We start from the raw sequence: 24,094 nt of genomic DNA on the forward strand, positions 1-24,094 counted from the left end.
TGACCTCGCCTTCTGGATGATAGCGGGGTGAACAGGCAGTGGCTCGGGTGGTTGTTGTCCTTGATGATCTTTATGGCCTTCCTGTGACATCGGGTGGTGTAGGTATCCTGGAGGGCAGGTAGTTTGCCCCCGGTGATGCGTTGTGCAGACCTCACTACCCTCTGGAGAGCCTTACGGTTGTGGGTGGAGCAGTTGCCGTACCAGGCGGTGATACAGCCCGACAGGATGCTCTCGATTGTGCATCTGTAAAAGTTTGTGAGTGCTTTTGGTGACAAGCCAAATTTCTTCAGCCTCCTGAGGTTGAAGAGTCGCTGCTGCGCCTTCTTCACGATGCTATCTGTGTGGGTGGACCAATTCAGTTTGTCTGTGATGTGTACGCCGAGGAACTTAAAACTTACTAACCTCTCCACTACTGTCCCATCGATGTGGATAGGGGGGTGTTCCCTCTGCTGTTTCCTGAAGTCTACAATCATCTCCTTAGTTTTGTTGACGTTGAGTGTGAGGTTATTTTCCTGACACCACACTCCGAGGGCCCTTACCTCCTCCCTGTAGGCCGTCTCGTCGTTGTTGGTAATCAAGCCTACCACTGTTGTGTCGTCCGCAAACTTGATGATTGAGTTGGAAGCGTGCGTGGCCACGCAGTCGTGGGTGAACAGGGAGTACAGGAGAGGGCTCAGAACGCACCCTTGTGGGGCCCCAGTGTTGAGGATCAGCGGGGTGGAGATGTTGTTACCTACCCTCACCACCTGGGGGCGGCCCGTCAGGAAGTTCAGTACCCAGTTGCACAGGGCGGGGTCTCGAGCTTGATGACGAGTTTGGAGGGTACTATGGTGTTAAATGCTGAGCTGTAGTCGATGAACAGCATTCTCGATGAACAGCAGTCTTGGAGCGTGGAATCAGATTGGTCGGACCAGCATTGAACAGACCTCAGCGCGGGAGCTTCTTGTTTTAGCTTCTGTCTGTAGGCAGGGAGCAACAAAATGGAGTTGTCACGCTAAACTTTAATAAATGATGACAAACAGGGAATCAGCTCATATATATTTCATTGGGGGGCCAGAGGGGTTGGGGTTGTGTGTGTCTGGGGTGTGAGGGCATCACTGTCTTTCTGGCATCATGCTGGGCTTTGCGTGTTGTTGGTACCAGCAGCCAGTCACAGCATTCCTCATGCTTCCCAGAAACAGTTTGGAAGAGTTTGTGCATATATTATGACAACATTTCGTAACATTTATGTTCGATATGGACTTCCGTGATTGTGTTTTGGGCACACAAACATTTTTCTGGAAGCAAGCCGAAGCCGAAGTCCACACCCCTTACTTGGTGAACAGTAGGGATTCTTCAATAAAGTCTTTGTTGTCATTCAACGAGAGACAACTCATTTTCATGCACATTTTTTCACTGAGAAATACTGCACCATTAGTTGGATGTAAAATTGCGCTACTAAGAGCTCTGAAAAAACATCAATTTATGACAGATTTCTTGAGTATTCTTCGATAAATTCAGACTATTTTGAAGAAGTGTATACTGGCTACGGCAACTCAAAATGAACAAACAGTACTACTGCTGCTTTTTTCTCTGTCTTTTAAGGGAGTATGCGAGCACAATCGTTTGGCTAGCCAAACTGAAGCATTCTGATGCCTTCACCCTCCACACGGTCTGTCAATCTCATAAACACATACCTCTCCTTTTGTCTTTTGTCTTTTGTCTTTTGTTGTCTCTCTTCTCCCCTTCTGTTATACACCCTTCTCTTTTTTTAGACCTCTTTTCTTAAGGTGACAATTTATCCGTATGTTATTGCCTACTCTATCTTGGTGTATTGATATATGAATCGGGTTTAGATTCGGCAGCTTACAATGATAAATTAGTTTTAATTAGACAGTCATCGATTGGATAGTGTGGGCCAATACATCATGGCGGTGTACATTTGTCAGATCATTCAGCATGGGCCTCAGCAATGTTTGGAGTTGGACTGTCTGAAGAGACCAATAAGAGAGGGGGAGGAAGTGGGAGTTCGACCTGTCCTGAAGAGGCCTGAGATTAGAGCCTGGGACTCAGTCAACACCAATCCCATAGGCAGGTCAGAGCAGCCATGTCCCTGTACAGGTTTGCTTGTGCCTTGGGATCATGTATACTGTGCTAATGCCTATACAAATAAATAGGAGCCTAATGGCAATGTACAATATGGCGAACTTAGCAAACGAGACATTTGTGCTAAGTGCATTGGGGCCGCCATCTTTATGGACCCCCGCCATTCTACAAATTTCTCCATTGAGCCGAGATACATTTTTGCATTTTTAAAGCAAATTTCCTGCAATTCTTCACATTTTGCCATGCACCTGAGATAACATTTACCGGTTTTAAAGTTAGTTTCCTGCAATTCTAGACATTTCTTCAGTGCTAATTCTGTGTTATTGTTATTTTACCTTTATTTAACTAGGCAAGTCAGTTAAGAACAAATTCTTATTTTCAATGACGGCCTAGGAACAGTGGGTTAACTGCCTGTTCAGGGGCAGAACGACAGATTTGTACCTTGTCAGCTCGGGGGTTTGAATTTGCAACCTTCCGGTTACTAGTCCAATAGGCTACCCTGCCGCCCCTACTGTGTAGCTTTTATTTGAGACATTATTTGCTCTCAAAGATTATATTATTTAAGAATATACAGGTCCATTATCTTTTCTACATACTTTATATCTGGTTTTAGCCGTTTAAGTTTACCCTGAAAGCGTTTTTCCATCCTGGAAATTAATTTCCCCAAAATATGTATTATTATTTATTTATTTGAATCTGTTTGGACAAAAATGGTTAGGAGGACCGCCCAAGGATTACAATGACAGGAAAATACCTGCCTACTTGCCTACAAATGGCTTGTGTAGTCTTCCATGGTCAATGATGGATTGGGATTGTGCCCTGCCAGAATGGTTCTGAGGACATTGGGGTTTCTCTGGAAAGTGTTTGAATGCAACAGGTCCCTGGGGTTTCTCTGTGAAGTGTCAGGACCATGGGGTTTCTCTGTAAAGTGTTTCAATGCACCAATTTGTGTTGTCAGTAATCCTGAGTGACAGGAATCCACGTTAAGCTCACCACCACCAGCAAGGAATGAGAGATCCAGAGACCTGCCTGTCGAGAGAGAGAGCGAGAGAGAGGCCAGCAATGTTTCTTTACAAGTGCCCCATGATTCCTAGCTGCCAGGGCTCATTGGCACTTGCCATGATTGACAGAACAAACTTGACCCTTAGCTGTAAACAATTTAGTAATGGCTCTACCCTCACTCTCTGACTGGTTGTGTTTGTGTGATGCATTTGTGTGAGAGAGAAATAGAGAGGAGGGGACAGGGAAGAAAGAGAAAAATATGGTGTGTGTAGTATGGAAGTTTGTGGACAACATTTTAAGTGGTTTTCCTCAGGCACCAGTCATCCATACTATGCTGATGGGTCTAGGGTCTCATACATACACACTGTCCCCAACCCAAACTGTTGTAGAGGAAATCAGTGCCACGGTTTCAGATATCTTCCACCAGCCATGAGTGTGCTGTGTCACTGTATACCCAGTGATTCAATGTACTGTTGGATGGATCCTAGGAGGGAGAGAGAACGAGAGCAATAGCGAGAGAGGAGGGCGACTGACATGAAGGGTGCTTTGTGATAGACAGGGATTAGTATGTGGTGGGAAGGCAGTGTTGTGTGTGGAGAGAGTCTAATTAGTGTAATTACGGAAGCAGGTACTAACTGGAGCGTCTCAGTCTGACATGGCCCTGACAGGGCTCTGTGTGTGTGGATCCAGTGGTGTGCTGTCAGATGAGGCCCAGCCCACTGCCTGCCTTCCTGCGAGGCAAAAACAAATGGTCCGCCTCTCGCTGCCTTGTTAACATCATTAAAAACAGGAATGAGGAGCACAAAGGCTGGTCCTGCTGGCTGTCTAACGAAGGACCAGCGCTGTCACTCAAACACCATCTGTCCCTGACTCGCCTCGTACTTTAACACAAGTTTCACAGCCAGCCCTTGAAACTGAGATTTACAAATAACAAAGTGTGTGAAAAGTGTGTTGATTTCACATAGAACAGACAGGAATCTTTTCTAACCCTCTGTAGGCTTATAGTTCTCCCCTAACATTCATACTCAGTAGTATTTCATCTGACCAATCAGGATTCCCCAAAAAAGGGCAGTTCAGCCACAACCCTTTAATGCAGGTCAAGGTATTTACATCTCTTAAGCATGTTTCTCAAGTCCTCAGGTTTCCCCTCCAGGCTGTCTGTCTCTAGGGAGCGACATTAAGGAAAGTGAAAACGTGCCCCAGACCTCCTCCTGTCACTCACAGCTGACTGACAGACAGACATCTATAAGGAGAGGGCTCCCAGAGGACCAGGGTCAGAGACTGTGGGTGGGTGATTTCCAGTCACATTGGCTGATGAGTACCTGACTGCTATGACTCTTTTGAGAAGGCAGTGGGACTAAGTTGTGTATCTTTTCTCCCTCCTTTCTTTTCTCCACTATTTTTCCCATCCCCTGTGCAGGAAGGCACTCCACCCTCACTGCCTTAGAGAACTGAGGAAATCGTGTGCAGTTTTTAAATAAGGTCTGTCAGTAGGATTACACTTCTCTGAAATTGGATTTTCCCCAGCTACAATAGTCTATTGTGATTTTCCACCTTGCATTATATCACCCAGCACCATTGGCAGGCAGGCTGATTGATCAATGAATGCACATTAATGCTAGAGTACTGTCGGCTGTAGCTGTTGTCAAGAGATGGATGGAGAGACAGAGGAGGATGTAGGGAATGAGAAAGAGAGATTATCATTGACTCTACTATGCAGTCATTAAAAGGAGGTTCCCAGGATCGGTACAGCACAGCCTAATTGGGTGCAAGAAAGGCTTCTGGAATCAATCGGTGGGGAGGGGGGATGGAGGGATGAACGGGGGATGGAGGGATGAACGGGGGATGGAGGGATGAACGGGGGATGGAGGGATGAACGGGGGGTGGAGGGATGAACGGGGGGTGGAGGGATGAACGGGGGGATGGAGGGATGAACGGGGGATGGAGGGATGAACGGGGGGATGGAGGGATGGAGGGATGAACGGGGGGATGGAGGGATGAACGGGGGGAAGGGGGTATCACAGATGGAATTAAAGTTGTGCCGCCTGAAGGTAGCAGCGTCTATACTGGAATCGATTTAGGAGGCTGGAAGATATTGGTAGAGTCAGCCAGGCAGTCTGGACCCACTCACCCCCCTCACCTCTCCACCCCTCCCCTCTGACTTCTGGCTTCAGTCCTCTGCTTTCCAGATCAGTCAGACGCTCTCAAATCAGGATCATCTCATGCTGGTAGTGATTGTGGTGGGCAATTCTGGAATGGGTGTTACGGAACATATGCATTTTTTACTGTATTAAAACTTGAATATATTTATTAGTAGTCTAGACTCTTAAATTCATGTGTACTGCACCTCAGGACTTGACTAAGGCTGAATATTTCAATAAAAACCGAGGTCTCCAAAATAATATTGTATGAATACCAAGATGTTCCAAAGGCCTTCTGAAAATAGATTTGTATTATGTTATCGCCACAATGTACGTTTTTAAGACACAATATTTTTTTAGAGGGAATGAAAAAGAACAAAACATAAACAAATGAAATACAGTTTACAATTATTTGTTTCAAATACCACCCTTGACCTCCCTGAACTCCTCCCGATCCAAATGGCCCATAAATAAACCGCAGTCCATAGAGTTGGACAATGTAACTTAGTCAAGTGGATCTGGGATGAAGAAGTATGCGGATAGAGGGTGATTACAGTAATTGACGTTGATCTTTTCATCTGTCCTCCTTGGTCAGTAACCGGAAAATATAACGATTGGATTGCATTTGTGGTTTTTGAAAGGGAACCTACTCTCTCTCTCTTGGCGAGGCGAGCTGTCCTTGGCCCCAGTGGAAGGGTAATTGTCAGCCGTGGTGAGGCTCTTATCTACTCTGAAGGGTGTTTTTAGAGGAACAGAGGATAAAAGCTCTTCAGAGGTTTTTTCTCCACCTATATTTATACCAACCACGAGCCAAATGTGTATCTGTACGAGTACATGTTATATGACAGAGAGAGAGAAAGAGAGAGAGAGAGAGAGAGAATCCTCTTCTGGGTCCTGGAGGAGGCCAGTTTTAGAGAGAACAGACGTGTCTGTAGAATGGAAATAGTGTACAACAACAACAACGAGGTCTAATGCACATAGCTGTTTTAGTGTACATTTATGTCTGCTATAACAGCCTGGGTTTATCGCGGCCGGCATGTTTTTGCTCAATTGAGTCGTAGGGTAAGAGAGTGCCCATGCACACTCTCTCGCTCTCTCTCTCTCTCTCTCTCTCTCTCTCTCCTTCCTCTCCCTCCCTCCTTCCTCTCTCTCTCTCACACACACACACACACACACACACACACACACACACACACACACACACACACACACACACACACACACACACACACACACACACACACACACACACACACACACCCTCTGTCTCTCTCTCTCTCTTTCTCTGTGTTTTATGGCCTTGGATGGAGACTGTTTAATCGCCCCTGGCTGATTTGACTGTTGTTGTTTGCTGTCTGTGTGAATTGCAGGTTGCAGGGTGCTAAGTAACACAGGGAAACAGTGGCACACTGGCACATTAATTGAGCCCTTAGCGGCTTTTTCCGCTCCCTAAAACAGATGCATTTCACTGTCTTATCAATCCAAGACACATATTTCCATATTTTTCCAATATACTGCCTGTGTTTGTCACAACAAATGGCTCCCTGTTGTAGTTGATGTGGATATACGTGAAAAGCAGACACAAGGCCTAATGGTTTTTATATATTAGACACAGCACGGTACACAGACAGAAAGCCATTGCCCCCTCCCTCACCTCTCCTGGAGACACACAACTACCGTTGAGTTAGGGCCGTGGGTCTCGTCTCGCTGCGTGAGTTTAGTCTAAACGGCGCTAGACCGGAAGGGTCCCGCTCACTGGAGCACCATCAGCTCATCTTACCCTCCTCTGAAAGCATCTGAATTATTCAGCACCCTGCGGGCCTGGTCTCAGAGTCAGTTCCTCCTGCAGCGGGAGCTCCACCAGTGAACAGCGAGAGGAAACATCTCTCTGTGCGTGCCGGGTCAGAGTATCCAGCGGACGAGCACCACGGACACTCCTGTCAGCTCTCATCCCCGAAACCCACGGCACAATTAACGCCATGACACGCTGTCACTTGGAGTGTCCGACGGTGGAGGAAAGAGGCTCTTCTGGAAAGCGTAGAGTTGAACGGGTCCATCGGTGGCCTGAGTGACATTAAAAATGACATGGCCTCAAGGGAGAAGACTACTAGGAGAAACAACTGTGGCTAAATATCTATATTTCTACTCTTTTATTTGCAGATCAAGTCACACTTTCAGCCCGATATGTGCCTGTATATCTCTATTCCTCAGTACTAATTAGCCGCTGTTATAAACATTGTATTCATTGTGGGGGGTGGACTGTGGAGACATGAATCGGTCATCATGTTTAGTTATGTGACCCAGGAGCTGGCTGCGGTGCTGGGCTCAGTGATAAAAAGAGCCTCAGATGTAATGTGAATGTAGATATAAATCAGCCTGGTGGTGGAGGGGCCTGTAATGACAGGGCCCTGGTCAACAGTAGTGCACTGTATAAGGAAAAGGGTGCTATTTGGGATGGAGCCTAGAACTCTGCTCTTGCTCAGTGAGCAGAGAGAGAGCAGAGAAGATTCCCAATGAAAACCCATTGAAAAGCCTCAAAAAATCGTAATGGTTTGTCGTCGGGGTTTCGCCTGCTAAATAAGTTCTGTTATACTCACAGACATGATTCAAAAAGTTTTAGAAACTTCAGAGTGTTTTCTATCCAAATCTACTCATAATATGCATATCTTATCTTCTGGGGATGAGTAGCAGGCAGGTGAATTTGGGCATGCATTTCATCCGGACGTGAAAATACTGCCCCTTGTCACCAAGAAGTTAAGTGGGAAGCACTTTCATTTGCATGACTGATCAAAAGTCCTTTTCTCTCTCTAGTCCCTCTGATGCAGACATTTGGTGAGCAATCTGTTTGGAACATCAAATCACAATTGAATTACAGTATAGAATCGCAATACATATCGTATCGGCACCAAGGTATCATGATAGTATTGTATTGTGAAGTCCCTGGCAATTCCCAGCCCTACACTACACAATACACATCCTGTCCCCGGACTCCGCACTGAGGACCACATCATTGGTCTGGGGGGGTAGGAGGGACACGACGAGGCGAGGTACCCCCCCCCCCCCCCCCCTATCAAGGTGGTGTATACGGAGTCTGTGTCTGGTTTTGTGAGCCCCCTATATGTGTACACGCCACAGTGGTGTGGGTGTGTGTGTGTGTGTGTGTGTGTGTGTGTGTGTGCGTGTGTGTGCGTGCGTGCGTGCGTGTGTGCGTTTTGGAAGATTTTGTGTGTGCACTCTCCTCTCAAATGATGTTCTCAAGGACAGGCGGTGTGAAGGGAGTGTCCTTGAGCTATACAGATGAATTCACTCCTTTATTGAATAGGGCATGTAACTGTGAATGGGGTGTATAGGCTACGGGACGGGAGAGAAAGCACCAGTGTCAGTCCATTATTGGAGAACTCTGCTGTGTGTTGTGTTCCTGCCATGTAACTTGTCTTGTAGCGTGTCGTTTTCCCTCCCACCCCCCCACATCCCTTTCTCTCTCCCCTGGCAGGCAGGATGAGGGTACCACTGTACTGTAGCTCTGTGGTTAAGGTGTTGAGTGCTGACTGCTGTCACAGAAGGAGGGGGAAAAGCTGTGGGAAGAAACAAAGCCATCTCAGGCCATTGAGGATAGAGAAATGGCGAGAAAGAGGGAGAGAAGAGCTGGGCGAGAGAAGGAGAGAAAACAAGTGTATTCACACAGAGAGAACAGGGGGGGTGTAGTGCGCCACACACACACTCACCGTCTCGCCCCACAGATGGCACTCTTTTAATGTTGCACCTACAGGGTGGTGTCTGTGTTTTGCTTGATGGGCTGTGGTTGAATCAGCGGTGGGTGTTTGACTGTCTTCCTCCCCTGATGCTGCCTGTTCAGGGCTGATCAGTGATCAGGGACTGTGAACCACAGTGATCTCACAGTGGTATATCTGTCAATGTCAGCTCAATGTTTCTCCCCTCCCAGCCCATGGCAGTGGCCAGGCAGCCACACTGTACCTAGATCAGATCAGTAATCAGAGCACTTTCCAGCAGAACCTCCATCTGCGCTGCTCTCCTCCTCTCCTCATGCACCCAGCCAGTGTCCTAGCAGGCAGGCAACTCACAGGCGGGCAGGCAGGCAGGTAGCTCGCAGGCAGGCAGTTCACAGGGAAGGCAGCTCACAGGGAAGGCAGGTCACAGGGAAGGCAGCTCACAGGGAAGGTAGGTCACAGGGAAGGTAGCTCACAGGCAGACTGGAAGGCTGTTGAATATGTATTACTTAATCAGGGTGATTGGCGGAGTGGCATTTCCATCTGATGGGAGATGGAAACATTTCTCTCTCTGTCTCTTTCCTCTCTCTATTCCTGGGCTGTAGCTGTTCCCACACTGTCATTAGCTTTCTAGCTAAGTGACATTAAGTCTGTGCTCTGCGATCTCCCTAAGCCGCTGCAGCCTCCATCTCAGAGCTGTAATTGTTTCTGTTTTTCCCGGGTTGTCTGAATGAACTTGTCATCTCTCCAGCCTCTCTTCCTCTTCCCCCTGCTCCCCCCCCCCCTCCTCCTGCTCCTCCTCTCTGCAGCCAGGCCCTATAAAGGTCCAGAAACGTAGGCTATTTGTCGCAGGGTTGTGTTCGCCGCCCCCTAAGCCCCCCGCTCAGTTTTATTTCAGCAGTGGGAATTGGCAGCACAAAGTGCAGCATGAAAAACAGAGGGCAGAAAGTCATTTTTTTTTGTTCAATTGCAGCTCTCAAACCCTGACATCAGTATTCCACTCAGACCTGGAGTCTGACAAAAAGCGAAAAAGAGCAAAAGCGAGGGACGGAGAGGGGGGCGAGGGACGGGCAGAGAGAGACAGGCGAACATTGAAGTCTTTTGATTGCAAATTGTAAATGCGCCTCTCCCTCCATCTCCCTCTCTCTCTTTCTCTCACCATCTTGTTTCAAAGCAGAGGGGACTCAAGCTGTAGGTGAAATAAATCACTGGCAGCCTGGGCGAGGAAGGAGAAAGGGAGGGAAGGAGGGGTGGGTATACAGGATGGAAAGAAAGAGGCGCTTTAGTTCTGACTTCTGCTTTTGTGTTGGCCTTCACCGTGAGATGACCCCTGCTCTGTTTGTGCTTGTTTTCACAGAGCCCAGCCGCTTCTCCAAACATAAAGAGACTCCCACATCCCCAGAGAAGACAACCTTCCATTGACAGGTGAGTGACGGGGGTAGCGTCCTGACGAGGAACAGACAATGAGGGACGGGGGTGTTGCTGCTGTGAGGGGGGGGTCTTGATGAGAGGAGGGGGTGTCTCTGCCCCTCTGTCTCTGTCTGTCTTAACACCCCTGCTAGCTAGGCTGAATCCCTCTGACAGTGTCAGTGGTGGCTGCAGAGAGCCCTCGCCAACTCTGCGCTCTCACACAACACAGAATAGAGTAATTTGTCAGGGGGATGGACGGACGACGGCAGTGCTCCGAGTCAGCATTGGGGGTGGGGTTGGCTTTGGGGCGAGCCTGTCAGAAGTGACAGAGAGAGAGAGAAAAGGGGGAAGAGCGATGGAGGAGTAAAGAATGAAAGGGGTGAAAATGGGACGTGGGGTTGATGGTCGGTGTGGGATCTAGGGTGTTGTGGGTGTGCCCTCCGCCCCCTCCCATGACGACATCCCTGCGTGGCACAGCTGGACCCGCTGAGGGGTAAGAACAGCAGTCTCACATTTCTGATTAATGATGGAGTATGGTCTCAGACAATGTGCACGATTTGGACAAAATATCTATACTGAACAAAAATATAAACGCAACATGTGAAGTGTTGGTCCCATGTTTCATGAGCTGAAATAAAAGATCCCAGAAATGTTTCATATGCACAAAAAGCTTATTTCTCAAAAATGTTGTGCACAGATTTGTTCACATCCCTGTTAGTGAGCATCTCTCATTTGCCATCTACCTGACAGGTGTGGCATATCAAGAAGCTGATTCAACGGTATGATCGTTACACAGGTGCACCTTGTGCTGGGGACAATAAAAGGCCACTCTAAAATGTGCAGTTTTGTCACACATCACAATGCTGAAGATGACTCAAGTTTTGAGGGTGCGCGCAAAACTGACGGGCCACCCCCAGGTGGTAAGGGTAGGCAACAACACATCTGCCACGCTGATTCTAAACACAGGGGCCCCTCAGGGACGCATGCTTAATCCCCTGTGTTGAATAGGTTTTTTTTCATGTGGCCAAAGTGCTTAGTGCCAATCTGGTCTATGAGACAGATCTTCTGATTAAAACCGCATGCCTTGTCAAAAGGACATTGGCTTGATCTACAAAAATGGCCAGTGTCTCTAAAGGTTCATATCAAACCGTAAATGAAAAATGCTGCCCACATGCCAAACTTTCCAGCTGCGGTCTTGAATATTCAGTACCGTCCGTAAGAGGGAAGCTAACGTGTGTGTGTGTGTGTGTTTGTGTGTATGTTTTTCCCGGTACTGGTACTCCCTGTATATAGCCGTGGTATTTTAACTTGTTATTGTTATTCACTGTGTATTTATTTATCTTTAACTCTGCATTGTTGGACCCATAAGTCAGCATTTCACTGTTAGTCTACACCTGTTGTTTACGATGCGTGTGACACATAAAACTTGATTTGATTTCATGGGAGACAGAGAAAGAGAGAGAAAGAGATGTATAAACAGGAAAGAACAAGTGATGGCCAGATTATTAAAGTCACACAATCCCTCCCATTGTTTTGTCTTCTGTTGCGTTACCTAGTGTTGGCCAATAAGAGAGCTGGAAAGTTTCTCCACAAATCAGGCTCACTCAGCAGGTTACACAAATGGAACGTCTCATCCCATCCAAGATCTGATACATCATTAGCTTTTCCCCTCTGTTTGTTTTTGCTTTCTGTCGACTAGAGAAACAATTTCCACATAGCTTGTCCCATAGGGACGTTCGGTATGTAGGCAGTTGCTCTCCAGGCAGGTCACACCCGTTCTGTGAGAGCTACGCTCACTAACCTGCTCAGGCAGATGCAATTGTTTTTTTAGGCTCGGGAATTACAGTATCAGTGCTCTGCATCATATTGCAGCATTCCACTGGTAACATGATAAATCTTTTCAATTCCATATTGTAGGGGTTTGTTAGCTCAGCAATAGTGCAGCACTTTTGTGTCGGAGCTGCAGAAACCCATAATTATTCATTTTGACACTTACCGTGGATGTCAAATTGACATAAAACAACTATGGAATATTTTATCGTTCCCTCAGTACCAGTGGCGGCCGTTGCCATTTAAGATGAGGGAGGATGATTCTTTTTTTTATGAGCATGGCCTTATATCTATTACAGCATGCCGGATAGTGGAGCAGGTTGAGAGCTTCAAGTTCCGGGGGGTCCACATCACCAACAAGCTATCATGGTCCAAACACTCCAAGACAGTCGTGAAGAGGCATGACAATGTCTATTCACCCGTCAGAAGACTGAAAAGATTTGGCAGGGATGGGTCCTCAGATCCTCAAAAAGATCTACAGCTGCACCATCGTTGCATCACTTCCTGGTATGGCAACTGCTCAGCCTCCGATGGCAAGGCTCTACAGAAGGTAGTGCGTACGACTCAGTACATCACCGGGGCCAAGCTTCCTTCCATCTAGGACCTCTATACCAGGCAGTGTCAGAGGAAGGCCCTAAAAATTGGCAAAGACTCCAGCCACCCTAGTCATAAACTGTTCTCTCTGCAACTTCACTGCAAGTGGTACCGGAGCTCCAAGTCTGAGACCAAAAGGCTTCTTAACAGCTTCTACACCTAAGCCATAAGACTGCAGAACAGCTAATCAAATGGCTACCCAGACTATTAACATTGACCTCGATATTGTTAATTTATTGTATTTTATTGTTACTTACTTGTTACTTACTTTATTTAGTAAATATTTTCTTAACTCTTACATTTCTTAACTGCATTGTTAGTTAAGGGCTTGTAAATAAGCATTTCCCGTTAAGGTTGTATTTGGCGCATGTGACAAATAAAATGTATTTGACTGTCATTCATATTCCATTCACCCAGCTCAACGTAACGTCAATAGGTTTAGGCTACTACATGATACTTGAGTTTTCCCTGTACCCATCATGAGGTTGCTACAACCAAGCCTGTGAACAAAAGTTTACGACGTAGGTGCAGAGGTAGAGCGAATTGAGTAATCAAGGTGACAGATAGTGACAGATTCTATACCGCCTTGCACTCTGTTGCCTGCATCTAACTGATCTAGGATGTCATCATTAGTCCAACAGCTGCACGTAATTCCTTCTCCCAACTATCTACGAGCTCTCCTCCTGTCACCTGTTCTCTTCGCCTGTGGACTCACATCAGCTCTCTGTGACCAGGCGAAAAAACCTTTCCGAGCCTTACCTTCATATAATAACGTCATAGTCAACTAGAACTACTAAAACTAACACGTTAGTAAACCTGCTACAATCATGCAGTACAGTGTTCAGTCAGAAAGCAGGTTAACAGTTACACCGGCGGGCCCCGGTGGCAATAAATGAATTTACAGCTTTCAAATAAGTGGATTCAGCTATTTCAGCCACACTCGTTGCTGACAGGTGTATAGAATTGCCATAGCCATGCAATCTCCATAGACTAACATTGGCAGTAGAATGGCTTGACTGAAGAGATTAGTGACTTTCAACCTGACACCGTCATAGGATGCCACCGCCCTGCTAGAGCTACCCTTGTCAACTGTAAGTGCTGTTATTGTGAAGCGTAAACGTCTAGGACTAACAACGGTTCACCCGCGAGTTGGTAGGCCACACAAACAGAACGGGACCGTTGAGTGCTGAAGGGCGTAGTGCGTAGAAATCATCTGTCCTCAGTTGCAACACACACTACCGAGTTCCAAACTGCTGCTGGAAGCAACGTCAACGCAATAGCGGTTCTTTGGGAGCTTTATGAAATGGGTTTCCATGGCCGAGCAGCCGCATGCAAGCCTAAGATCACCATGCACAATGCTACAGGTTGGCTGGAGTGGTGTAAAGCTTGCCGCCATTGGACAGTAGAAACGCATTCTCTGGAGTGATGAATCACGCTTCAACAACTGGCAGTCCGACGTACGAACCTAGGATTGGCGGATGCCAGGAGAACGCTACCTGCCCCAATGCATAGTGCCAACTGTAGAGTTGGGGTCTGCCAGGGTTGTCTTTATGTGGTAACTAGTGGATGGGGTCAGATAGGGTTCTCTTTATGTGGTAAGTAGTGGATGGGGTCTGAAAGGGTTGTCTTTATGTGGTAACTAGTTGATGGGGTCTGACAGGGTTATCTTTATGTGATAACTAGTTGATGGGGTCTGACAGGGTTATCTTTATGTGATAACTAGTGGATGGGGTCTGACAGGGTTATCTTTATGTGATAACTAGTGGATGGGGTCTGACAGGGGGTCTGACAGGGTTATCTTTATGTGATAACTAAGGATGGGGTCTGACAGGGTTGTCTTTATGTGATAACTAGTGGATGGGGTCTGACAGGGTTGTCTTTATGTGGTAACTAGTTGATGGGGTCTGACAGGGTTATCTTTATGTGATAACTAGTTGATGGGGTCTGACAGGGTTATCTTTATGTGATAACTAGTGGATGGGGTCTGACAGGGTTATCTTTATGTGATAACTAGTTGATGGGGTCTGCCAGGGTTGTCTTTATGTGGTAACTAGTGGATGGGGTCAGATAGGGTTCTCTTTATGTGGTAAGTAGAGGATGGGGTCTGACAGGGTTGTCTTTATGTGGTAAATAGTGGATGGGGTCAGATAGGGTTCTCTTTATGTGGTAAGTAGAGGATGGGGTCTGACAGGGTTGTCTTTATGTGGTAAATAGTGGATGGGGTCAGATAGGGTTCTCTTTATGTGGTAAGTACAGGATGGGGTCTGACAGGGTTGTGTTTATGTAGTAACTAGTGGATGGGGTCTGACAGGGTTATCTTTATGTGGTAACTAGTGGAAGGGATCAGACAGGGTTGTCTTTATGTGGTAACTAGTTGATGGGGTCTGACAGGGTTGTCTTTATGTTGTAACTAGTTGATGGGGTCTGATAGGGTTGTCTTTATGTGGTAACTAGTTGATGGGGTCTGACAGGGTTGTCTTTATGTGGTAACTAGTTGATGGGGTCTGACAGGGTTATCTTTATGTGATAACTAGTGGATGGGGTCTGACAGGGTTATCTTTATGTGATAACTAAGGATGGGGTCTGACAGGGTTGTGTTTATGTGATAACTAAGGATGGGGTCTGACAGGGTTCTCTTTATGTGATAACTAAGGATGGGGTCTGACAGGGTTGTCTTTATGTGATAACTAGTGGATGGGGTCTGACAGGGTTGTCTTTATGTGGTAACTAGTTGATGGGGTCTGACAGGGTTATATTTATGTGATAACTAGTTGATGGGGTCTGACAGGGTTATCTTTATGTGATAACTAGAGGATGGGGTCTGACAGGGTTATCTTTATGTGATAACTAGTGGATGGGGTCTGACAGGGTTGTCTTTATGTGGTAACTAGTGGATGGGGTCTGACAGGGTTATCTTTATGTGATAACTAGTGGATGGGGTCTGACAGGGTTATCTTTATGTGGTAACTAGTTGATGGGGTCTGACAGGGTTGTCTTTATGTGGTAACTAGTTGATGGGGTCTGACAGGGTTGTCTTTATGTGGTAACTAGTGGATGGGGTCTGACAGGGTTATCTTTATGTGATAACTAGTGGAAGGGATCAGACAGGGTTGTCTTTATGTGATAACTAGTTGATGGGGTCTGACAGGGTTATCTTTATGTGGTAACTAGTTGATGGGGTCTGACAGGGTTATCTTTATGTGATAACTAAGGATGGGGTCTGACAGGGTTGTCTTTATGTGATAACTAGTGGATGGGGTCTGACAGGGTTGTCTTTATGTGGTAACTAGTTGATGGGGTCTGACAGGGTTATATTTATGTGATAACTAGTTGATGGGGTCTGACAGGGTTATCTTTATGTGATAACTAGAGGATGGGGTCTGACAGGGTTATCTTTATGTGATAACTAGTGGATGGGGTCTGACAGGGTTGTCTTTATGTGGTAACTAGTGGATGGGGTCTGACAGGGTTATCTTTATGTGATAACTAGTTGATGGGGTCTGACAGGGTTATCTTTATGTGATAACTAAGGATGGGGTCTGACAGGGTTGTCTTTATGTGATAACTAGTGGATGGGGTCTGACAGGGTTGTCTTTATGTGGTAACTAGTTGATGGGGTCTGACAGGGTTATATTTATGTGATAACTAGTTGATGGGGTCTGACAGGGTTATCTTTATGTGATAACTAGAGGATGGGGTCTGACAGGGTTATCTTTATGTGATAACTAGTGGATGGGGTCTGACAGGGTTGTCTTTATGTGGTAACTAGTGGATGGGGTCTGACAGGGTTATCTTTATGTGATAACTAGTGGATGGGGTCTGACAGGGTTATCTTTATGTGGTAACTAGTTGATGGGGTCTGACAGGGTTGTCTTTATGTGGTAACTAGTTGATGGGGTCTGACAGGGTTGTCTTTATGTGGTAACTAGTGGATGGGGTCTGACAGGGTTATCTTTATGTGATAACTAGTGGAAGGGATCAGACAGGGTTGTCTTTATGTGATAACTAGTTGATGGGGTCTGACAGGGTTATCTTTATGTGGTAACTAGTTGATGGGGTCTGACAGGGTTGTCTTTATGTGGTAACTAGTTGATGGGGTCTGACAGGGTTGTCTTTATGTGGTAACTAGTTGATGGGGTCTGACAGGGTTGTCTTTATGTGGTAACTAGTTGATGGGGTCTGACAGGGTTGTCTTTATGTGGTAACTAGTTGATGGGGTCTGATAGGGTTATCTTTATGTGATAACTAGTTGATGGGGTCTGATAGGGTTGTCTTTATGTTGTAACTAAGGATGGAGTCTGACGGGGTCATCTTTATGTGATAACTAGTTGATGGGGTCTTATAGGGTTGTCTTATGTTGTAACTAAGGATGGGGTCTGACAGAGTTGTCTTTATGTGGTGTCTAGAGGATGGGGTCTGACAGAGTTGTATTTATGTGGTAGACAATGGGGTCTGATGTGGTCGTCTTATGTTGTAACTAAGGATGGGGTCTGACAGAGTTGTCTTTATATGGTAGACAAAGGAGTCTGATAGGGTTGTCTTTATGTGGTAGAAGATGGGGTCTGACAGGGTTGTCTTTCTGTGATAACTAGAGGATGGGGTCTGACAAGGTTGTCTTTATGTGGTAGAGGATGGGGTCTGACAGGGTCATCTTATGTTGTAACTAGAGGATGGGTTCTGACAAGGTTGTCTTTATGTTGTAGAAGATGGGGTCTGACAAGGTTGTCTTTATGTGGTAGAAGATGGGGTCTGATAAGGTTGTCTTTATGTGGTAGAAGATGTGTTCGGATAAGATTGTCTTTATGTGGTAGAAGATGGGGTCTGATAAGCTTGTCTTTATGTGGTAGAAGATGTGGTCTGACAAGGTTGTCTTTATGTGGTAGAAGATGTGTTCGGATAAGATTGTCTTTATGTGGTAGAAGATGGGGTCTGATAAGGTTGTCTTTCTGTGGTAGAAGATGGGGTCTGATAAGGTTGTCTTTATGTGGTAGAAGATGGGGTCTGATAAGGTTGTCTTTATGTGGTAGAAGATGGAGTCTGATAAGGTTGTCTGTATGTGGTAGAAGAAGGGGTCGGATAAGATTGTCTTTATGTGGTAGAAGATGGGGTCTGAACGGGTTCTTTTTTTTCTCATTGAGGCTCCTTCAGAAATAATGTAATGTTCTCTCAGAGTCTCACATTTCCCTGTTCACTGCTCACTAGTCCAACATTAATTTATTTGGTTGGTAAATGTAGAGGAAATGAGTAAATAAATGAAACTCCCTCCCTGAGGCATGTCTTCTAAGTTTGCCCCTATAACAATAACTGAGATGTGTCGTGTGTGTGTTTCAGTCTGTGTCCATACAGTTATGTTTAGACATGTATTGATCCAGGGCTCGTTTTTAGTGGACCTGGATCATATTATTACAGTTTGAGAATATAAATGGCAATGGATCTTCAACAATAGCCCATGAACTACTGACCTGTGGGTTTGTGTATTTATGATGCGTTCTCTCTCTGTCCACCCAGCATATGGCAGACAAACTAGGACAACCCATGTTCCCCTGTCCTCTGGACTGCTGCCTCAGCCTGAAAAGGGGGTGCAGTGATGCAGTACAGGGGAGAGGGGGGAGAGGGTTGATTACATGGGGCTGGTGCAACTACCAGGGGAGGAGAAAGATTTTGAGTGTCCCTGTCCTGCTATGCTGTGTGTATTTCAATGAGCCGGTGGGGGAGGGCTGACCCCTCCTGCCATGATGTTTGTGTTACTATAGGGACCTGTACAGATTTATTAGCCGTGGCTTCATTTGTCATGGTAGTGGCACAGCGCTGGGGCTGCCGTAGAGTCAGGACCTCATCCATCACCCCGGAGACCATCCCCACGGCAACGCTGCTGACACCTCACACACCAGCAACACGGACACACATTCCCTCATACAATCATGCTGCTCAGACATTTACGCACGCACGTACACCTGCATGTGCGTAGGCATGTGCGACACACACACACACATCGTAGTCTTCCATTATTCTCTTAACCCCCCTGTCATATTGTCACTGAGTCCGTTGTCCACAGTGACATGGAAGGATCCCCACTGCTGTTAACATGCACAACACACTTGTATTCCCACACAAATAGAGCTACAGAAACACATAAAGATATGTCTGCAATAACCCCAGGTACAGGTGGCTGATACCACTCCTACACAGGACATATATTTCCCCACAAATATATACCGTAGCTACAGAAACACACCTACAGATATAACCCTCTGCATGCCTGGAATGTGTCTGTGTGGAGGCAACAGGTATGGATGGCTGCTACCTGCTACCTACCACTCCCACATGGGTCAGGAATGGTGGGCATCCTTTAACTGCACCGTCTGAAGCTCCTCTCATCTCCTCTCAAAGTATATTTACAGGAATATGCGTGGGACACACCATGCCTGTAGCTAACACACTTGACTGGGTGTAAGGTACTTTGTTGCTTACATTGTACTACAGTATTTTTTTCACCACATTTGTGTGGACACCTTTTAAAGTGTCTTGTTTATTAGTTTTGTGTTTATGTATACGTTTCCAGTCAGAATCGTCCTTTGCTGAATCCTCAGTGGAGCGATTCGTAGTTGGTCCAGTGTAGTGTGTTGTGCTCTGTCTGAGTCTCTGAGAGAAGGTGGTTTCTCTGCAGCTCTGAAGGGTAGCAGCTGGTTCTGTAGGTGCAGCACAGCACAATGCCCCCGGCAGACGCAGACACACCTCTCACTGCCATAAACCCATTATGGCCTTTCTCTTGCATTTCAAAGATGATGGTACAAAAAATACAAAAGAATGGTTGTTTTTTTCTTTGTATTATCTTTTACCACATCTATTCTGTTATAGTCTCCTACATTCCTGTCACATTTCCACAGTTCAAAATGTTTCCTTTCAAACGGTACCAAGAATATGCATATCCCTGTTTCAGGGCCTGAGCTACAGGCAGTTAGATTTGGGTATGTCATTTTAGGCGAAAATTGAAAAAAAGGGGCGTATCCTCAAGAGTCACTTAAAGCACTTATAGGGGAAATATAGGCTAGAGAGAAACAAGAAGAGCGTATGGAGCTGCTGAACCACCTGATGATGAGGTAGACTACCTGTACTGTGGTACAGTTCATTCTGTGAAGCTGCTGGATAGTGGTTGAATCTCTCTAGTGCTTCCTCAACTGAACTGGAAGCTATAGAATGGAGCGCGAGTGAGAGATGTTGCACGACAGACTCGACTGTAGCCAACTACCCCCTCCGTTCCCCCTACCCAACTCATCACCCTTACGCCTCCCATCCCCACCTCCTCTGTGAGCTTCATAACGCACCCATCTGAATGGAGACAATGGGTGCATGCTAAAGTGAGTGTGTTGACAGGTTGTTTAGGTTACAGTTGACCGTTACTGAGATAGGACAGGAGGAGGGAAATGGAATTGCGAGAGAGATGGAGATGGAGTGAGAGAGACACAGATGGATCAAGACACTACAGTGAGAGTGGATAACGTATGCAATAGAAGGTAGTTAATTTAAGTGTATCTTAATGAGGCTGTCCATTAGCTCCAGTTATTAGGATAGCAGATAGCATTGAGACACCTGATAGCGTAGTGCACTGTGCATCTGACATGGGACAAGAGGATAGGGGGTTGGGGAGGGGTGGTAGAGTGAAATACAGTGTTTTATGGCTGTCCGCTACTCTGTAAAATTTCGAGTAGAGTTATGGGGGTATTGGAAGACAGTTGTGGGCTGAGAAAAGACTCTAATCTAAGGATTTATTAGCAAAACCTTTTACACTTTGTTTACTCAAATACATGCCCCAAAACACCATTTTCCAAATGTGTATGCTGACATAAATAATATAGTCAAGTGCTGGCCATGAACAAACACCATCAGTGATTACTGGCATTGGTTCCTCAAGCCTGCATCAATATACTAAGTCTGTGACTTTTAGCCTGCTAAGTTTCTCAACCTTTCCTGTTCTCTACTCACGTCTCCCTATCTCCTCAACCCCTGTCAATCACAAACATCCTATTAAAGCCAAAATTGCTCTGCTTTTTAGTGATAAAAAATGAACTGAGGTTTATTCAGTCAGTGGAACCCTTCACTTTGGGAAGGCACATAAGAATAGGCCTGGAGAATAAGACTCTCCTGATCTAGTCTTTTTAATCTGTCCCCCAAAAATGTGGCTGTCGCCTCTGAAAAAGACGCTGATAATTGGCAGATAGATATTGGAGTTGCTCGCTCACTTACAATCCAATTACACTCCACAGTTTCCCATTTGTCCCAAGAGTCTGCGACGTTTCCGCAGCCGGCGCCTCGCCTCCGGAGCGGAGTGGTGATGCATTATTCCCAGATGGAGAGTGCTGTGAGGTGTCGCCATAGCTGTAGCTCGTCATGTGCGAGACAGCGGGCTGAAACATTAAAGACCTCTCTTCCTCTCCTTGCTTTTTCGTGTTGCTGCTTCCATACAGTTAATTAAAGGGCTGCCACCACAGCTCTAACAGACCGACTCAGTAGAATAATAGTCTGTTTCCTCCCTCTCTCTGTTGTCATCTGGTTATTATGCTCCAATGGCAGGATATTCTCTTGACTTGCCGTATACGTGGTAGTGAGGAAAGCATGGTGGTGTCCATACTAATTTACACCTGCAGAATGTATCACAGTGTTTCCAGACATCATGATGTGCTGCTGGTCTGATGGATTCCATTTCCCTGAACCTGTTGAACTGCACAGATCCATTTGGCGTCGCCCCACATTACAGACTAGCCCAAACTTTCCATTGAGAGATAGTGACCATGAGTAATATATTCACTATCTGCCTAGGAGGGTTTTAATTCAGTAAAACACACAATAAAAATCCCGTACCACAATATAAAATGACCAATGTTTAAGTTTTTACATGGAGATGTATATAGAGCCACTTAAAGCACAATAAAGAGTGTCACCTCAATCCCTGTGATCTCACGTGGCTCAATTACAGAGCTGCATGTACACACTTACATTCGCACATACACACACACTGCCTGCTGTTGGAACATGCAGTGTTAGTAAACTTGTGGTCTCATTTTGATCCTTCCATTGTGTTATTGTGGTCCAACTGAGTCATGTATTATATATTTAACAGGTATGCTCTCTCTACCCCCTTTCTCTCAGTAGAGGTGTGTGTGCCTTCTGAGAAGTGAAAGTTCCCTCTCCCTTTTCACCAACTGAATGGGCCAGAGAAGAGATGTGAGATACTAGCTCTGTGGCTGAGGGGTGTGATGGAGGTGTGGGGGCATCTGTAGCCTGCAGCCTCAGGGGAGGAGAGAGAGAGAGAGAAGGGAGGTTTCAGTGGGGCGACAGAGGCGCCAGGAGTCATGCCTGTAGACGAGGAAAGAAGGACATGAGAGGAAGGTAGAAACGAATAGAGGAGTGGAAAGACAGGTGAGGAGAAAGAGCAAGCGGGCAAGGAGATGAGACGTGAGAGTAGCTCTGTATATCGCTGACACTAGCACAGAACCCTTACAAGGAAATGCAGTAGAGTAGATGGCAGCGCCGACTCTGCAAAACTGCAATAAAACTGTGTGATCTGTAACGGTGAAGACAAGAGGACAGCCCATTATCTGACTAATGATGTTTGTCATTGAGCCATCTGTCTGTTCAGACGTGTGTTTAACTACCATGCATGGTAAAACCGAGTTTGTTTTAGTAATTAAACAGCAAAGATTATTCCCAGTCAGTGTTCCTCCTCCTCTCCTCTCTCTGGAGTCTCAATAGAATGGGCCCTGCAGGAAGAGCTGACTGATTAAATGCTGTGTGTGTTGTCTTTCCCCCAGCCAGCCCCTTGCTCTAGTCTGTCCCTGAAGGACAGACGGACGGACGGACAGACAGACAGACAGACAGACAGACAGACAGACAGACAGACATGCCTTTGAGTCCCACGGGCACACTCACTAAAACCCAGGACTCTCCTACAGTACTGTACCAGCAGAACATAATAAACCTGCCCTTGTTTCTCTCTATCTCTCTTCCCTCTCTTTTTTTCCTTTCCCCTGCTTTTTCTTTTTCCATGTCTCTGCTCCGTCCTCTGTCTTCCACTGACCTGTGGCTATTTTTACCTTGGATCTGAAGCCTGGTTTTGATTGAGGACAGCAGTGTATGACTCTAAATCCAGAATCCATTGTGGCTGATTACACTCAGGGGCCCTCAGCTGGGTCTGTCCACCCCACCGTACCCCTCACTGCCCTGGGGCTGTGGCCGTGCCATACTCCCCTGTCTCAGCCTGGCAGGAAACTGGTCCTCCTGGTCCTTCTCTCCTCCCACAGCCACATAGCTGCACATCCTCCTATTAAAAAACATCCCAATGCCCCATCCTTGGCAGATATAATCTGCAGCTACTCACCTTCAGGAAGGACACTGCAGAAGTATTTGTATTTAAGTATTTATAACCATTTAATTGTAATAGGGGATATACACTATATACACAAAAGTATGTGGACACCACTTCAAATTTGTGGATTCGGCAATTTCAGCCCCACCCACTGCTGACAGGTGTATAACATCGAGCACACAGCCATGCAATCTCCATAGACAAAACATTGGCAGTAGATTGGCCTTACTGAAGAGCTCAGTGACTTTCAATGTGGCACCGTCATAGGATGCCACCTTTCCAACAAGTCAGTTTGTAAAATTTCTGCCCTGCTAGCGCTGCCCCTGTCAAATATAGGTGCTGTTATTGTGAAGTGGAAATGTCTCGGAGCAATAACGGCTCAGCTGCAAAGTGGTAGGCCACACAAGCTCACGGAACGGTACCACCGAGTACTGAAGCGTGTAGTGAGTAAAAATAGTCTGTCCTTGGTTGCAACACTCACTACCGAGTTCCAAACGGCCTCTGGAAGCAACATCAGCACAATAACTGTTCTTTGGGAGCTTCATCAATGGGTTTCCATGGCAGAGCAGCCACACACAAGCCTAAGATCACCATGCGCAATTCCAAACGTCGGCTGGAATGATTTAAAGCTCACCGCCATTGGACTCTGGAGCAGTGGAAACGCGTTCTCTGGAGTGATGAATGACGCTTCACCATCTGGCAGCCCGATGGACGAATCTGGGTTTGGCGGATGTCAGGAAAACGCTGCCTGAATGCACAGTGCCAACAGTAACGTTTGTTGGAGGATGAACAATGGTCTGGGGCTGTTTTTCATGGTTCGGGCTAGGCCCCTTACTCATCGCTACAGCACACAATGACATTCTAGATGATTCTGTCTGTCTCTCTGTCTCTGTCTCTGTTTGTCTTTCTCTTTCTCTCTCTGTCTCTCTCTCTCTCTCACT

General features: G+C 46.3%; 1 protein-coding gene across 10 annotated transcripts in view; it reads left to right on the plus strand.

The window, feature by feature from the left end:
* The window catches only part of sulf2b (sulfatase 2b), a 181,541-nt gene that overhangs the window by 27,350 nt on the left and 130,097 nt on the right, over positions 1-24,094 (plus strand). For all 10 annotated transcript variants that reach the window (XM_090184522.1, XM_036988225.2, XM_090184526.1 and 7 more), the window contains one exon: positions 10,314-10,381. The gene's annotated coding sequence lies outside the window, so the exon portion shown is untranslated. The remainder of the gene's footprint in view (positions 1-10,313; positions 10,382-24,094) is intronic.

Source organism: Oncorhynchus mykiss, chromosome 9 (assembly GCF_057628025.1).
Source record: "Oncorhynchus mykiss isolate SJ-2025 chromosome 9, ASM5762802v1, whole genome shotgun sequence".
In the NCBI taxonomy this organism is placed as follows: domain Eukaryota; kingdom Metazoa; phylum Chordata; class Actinopteri; order Salmoniformes; family Salmonidae; genus Oncorhynchus; species Oncorhynchus mykiss.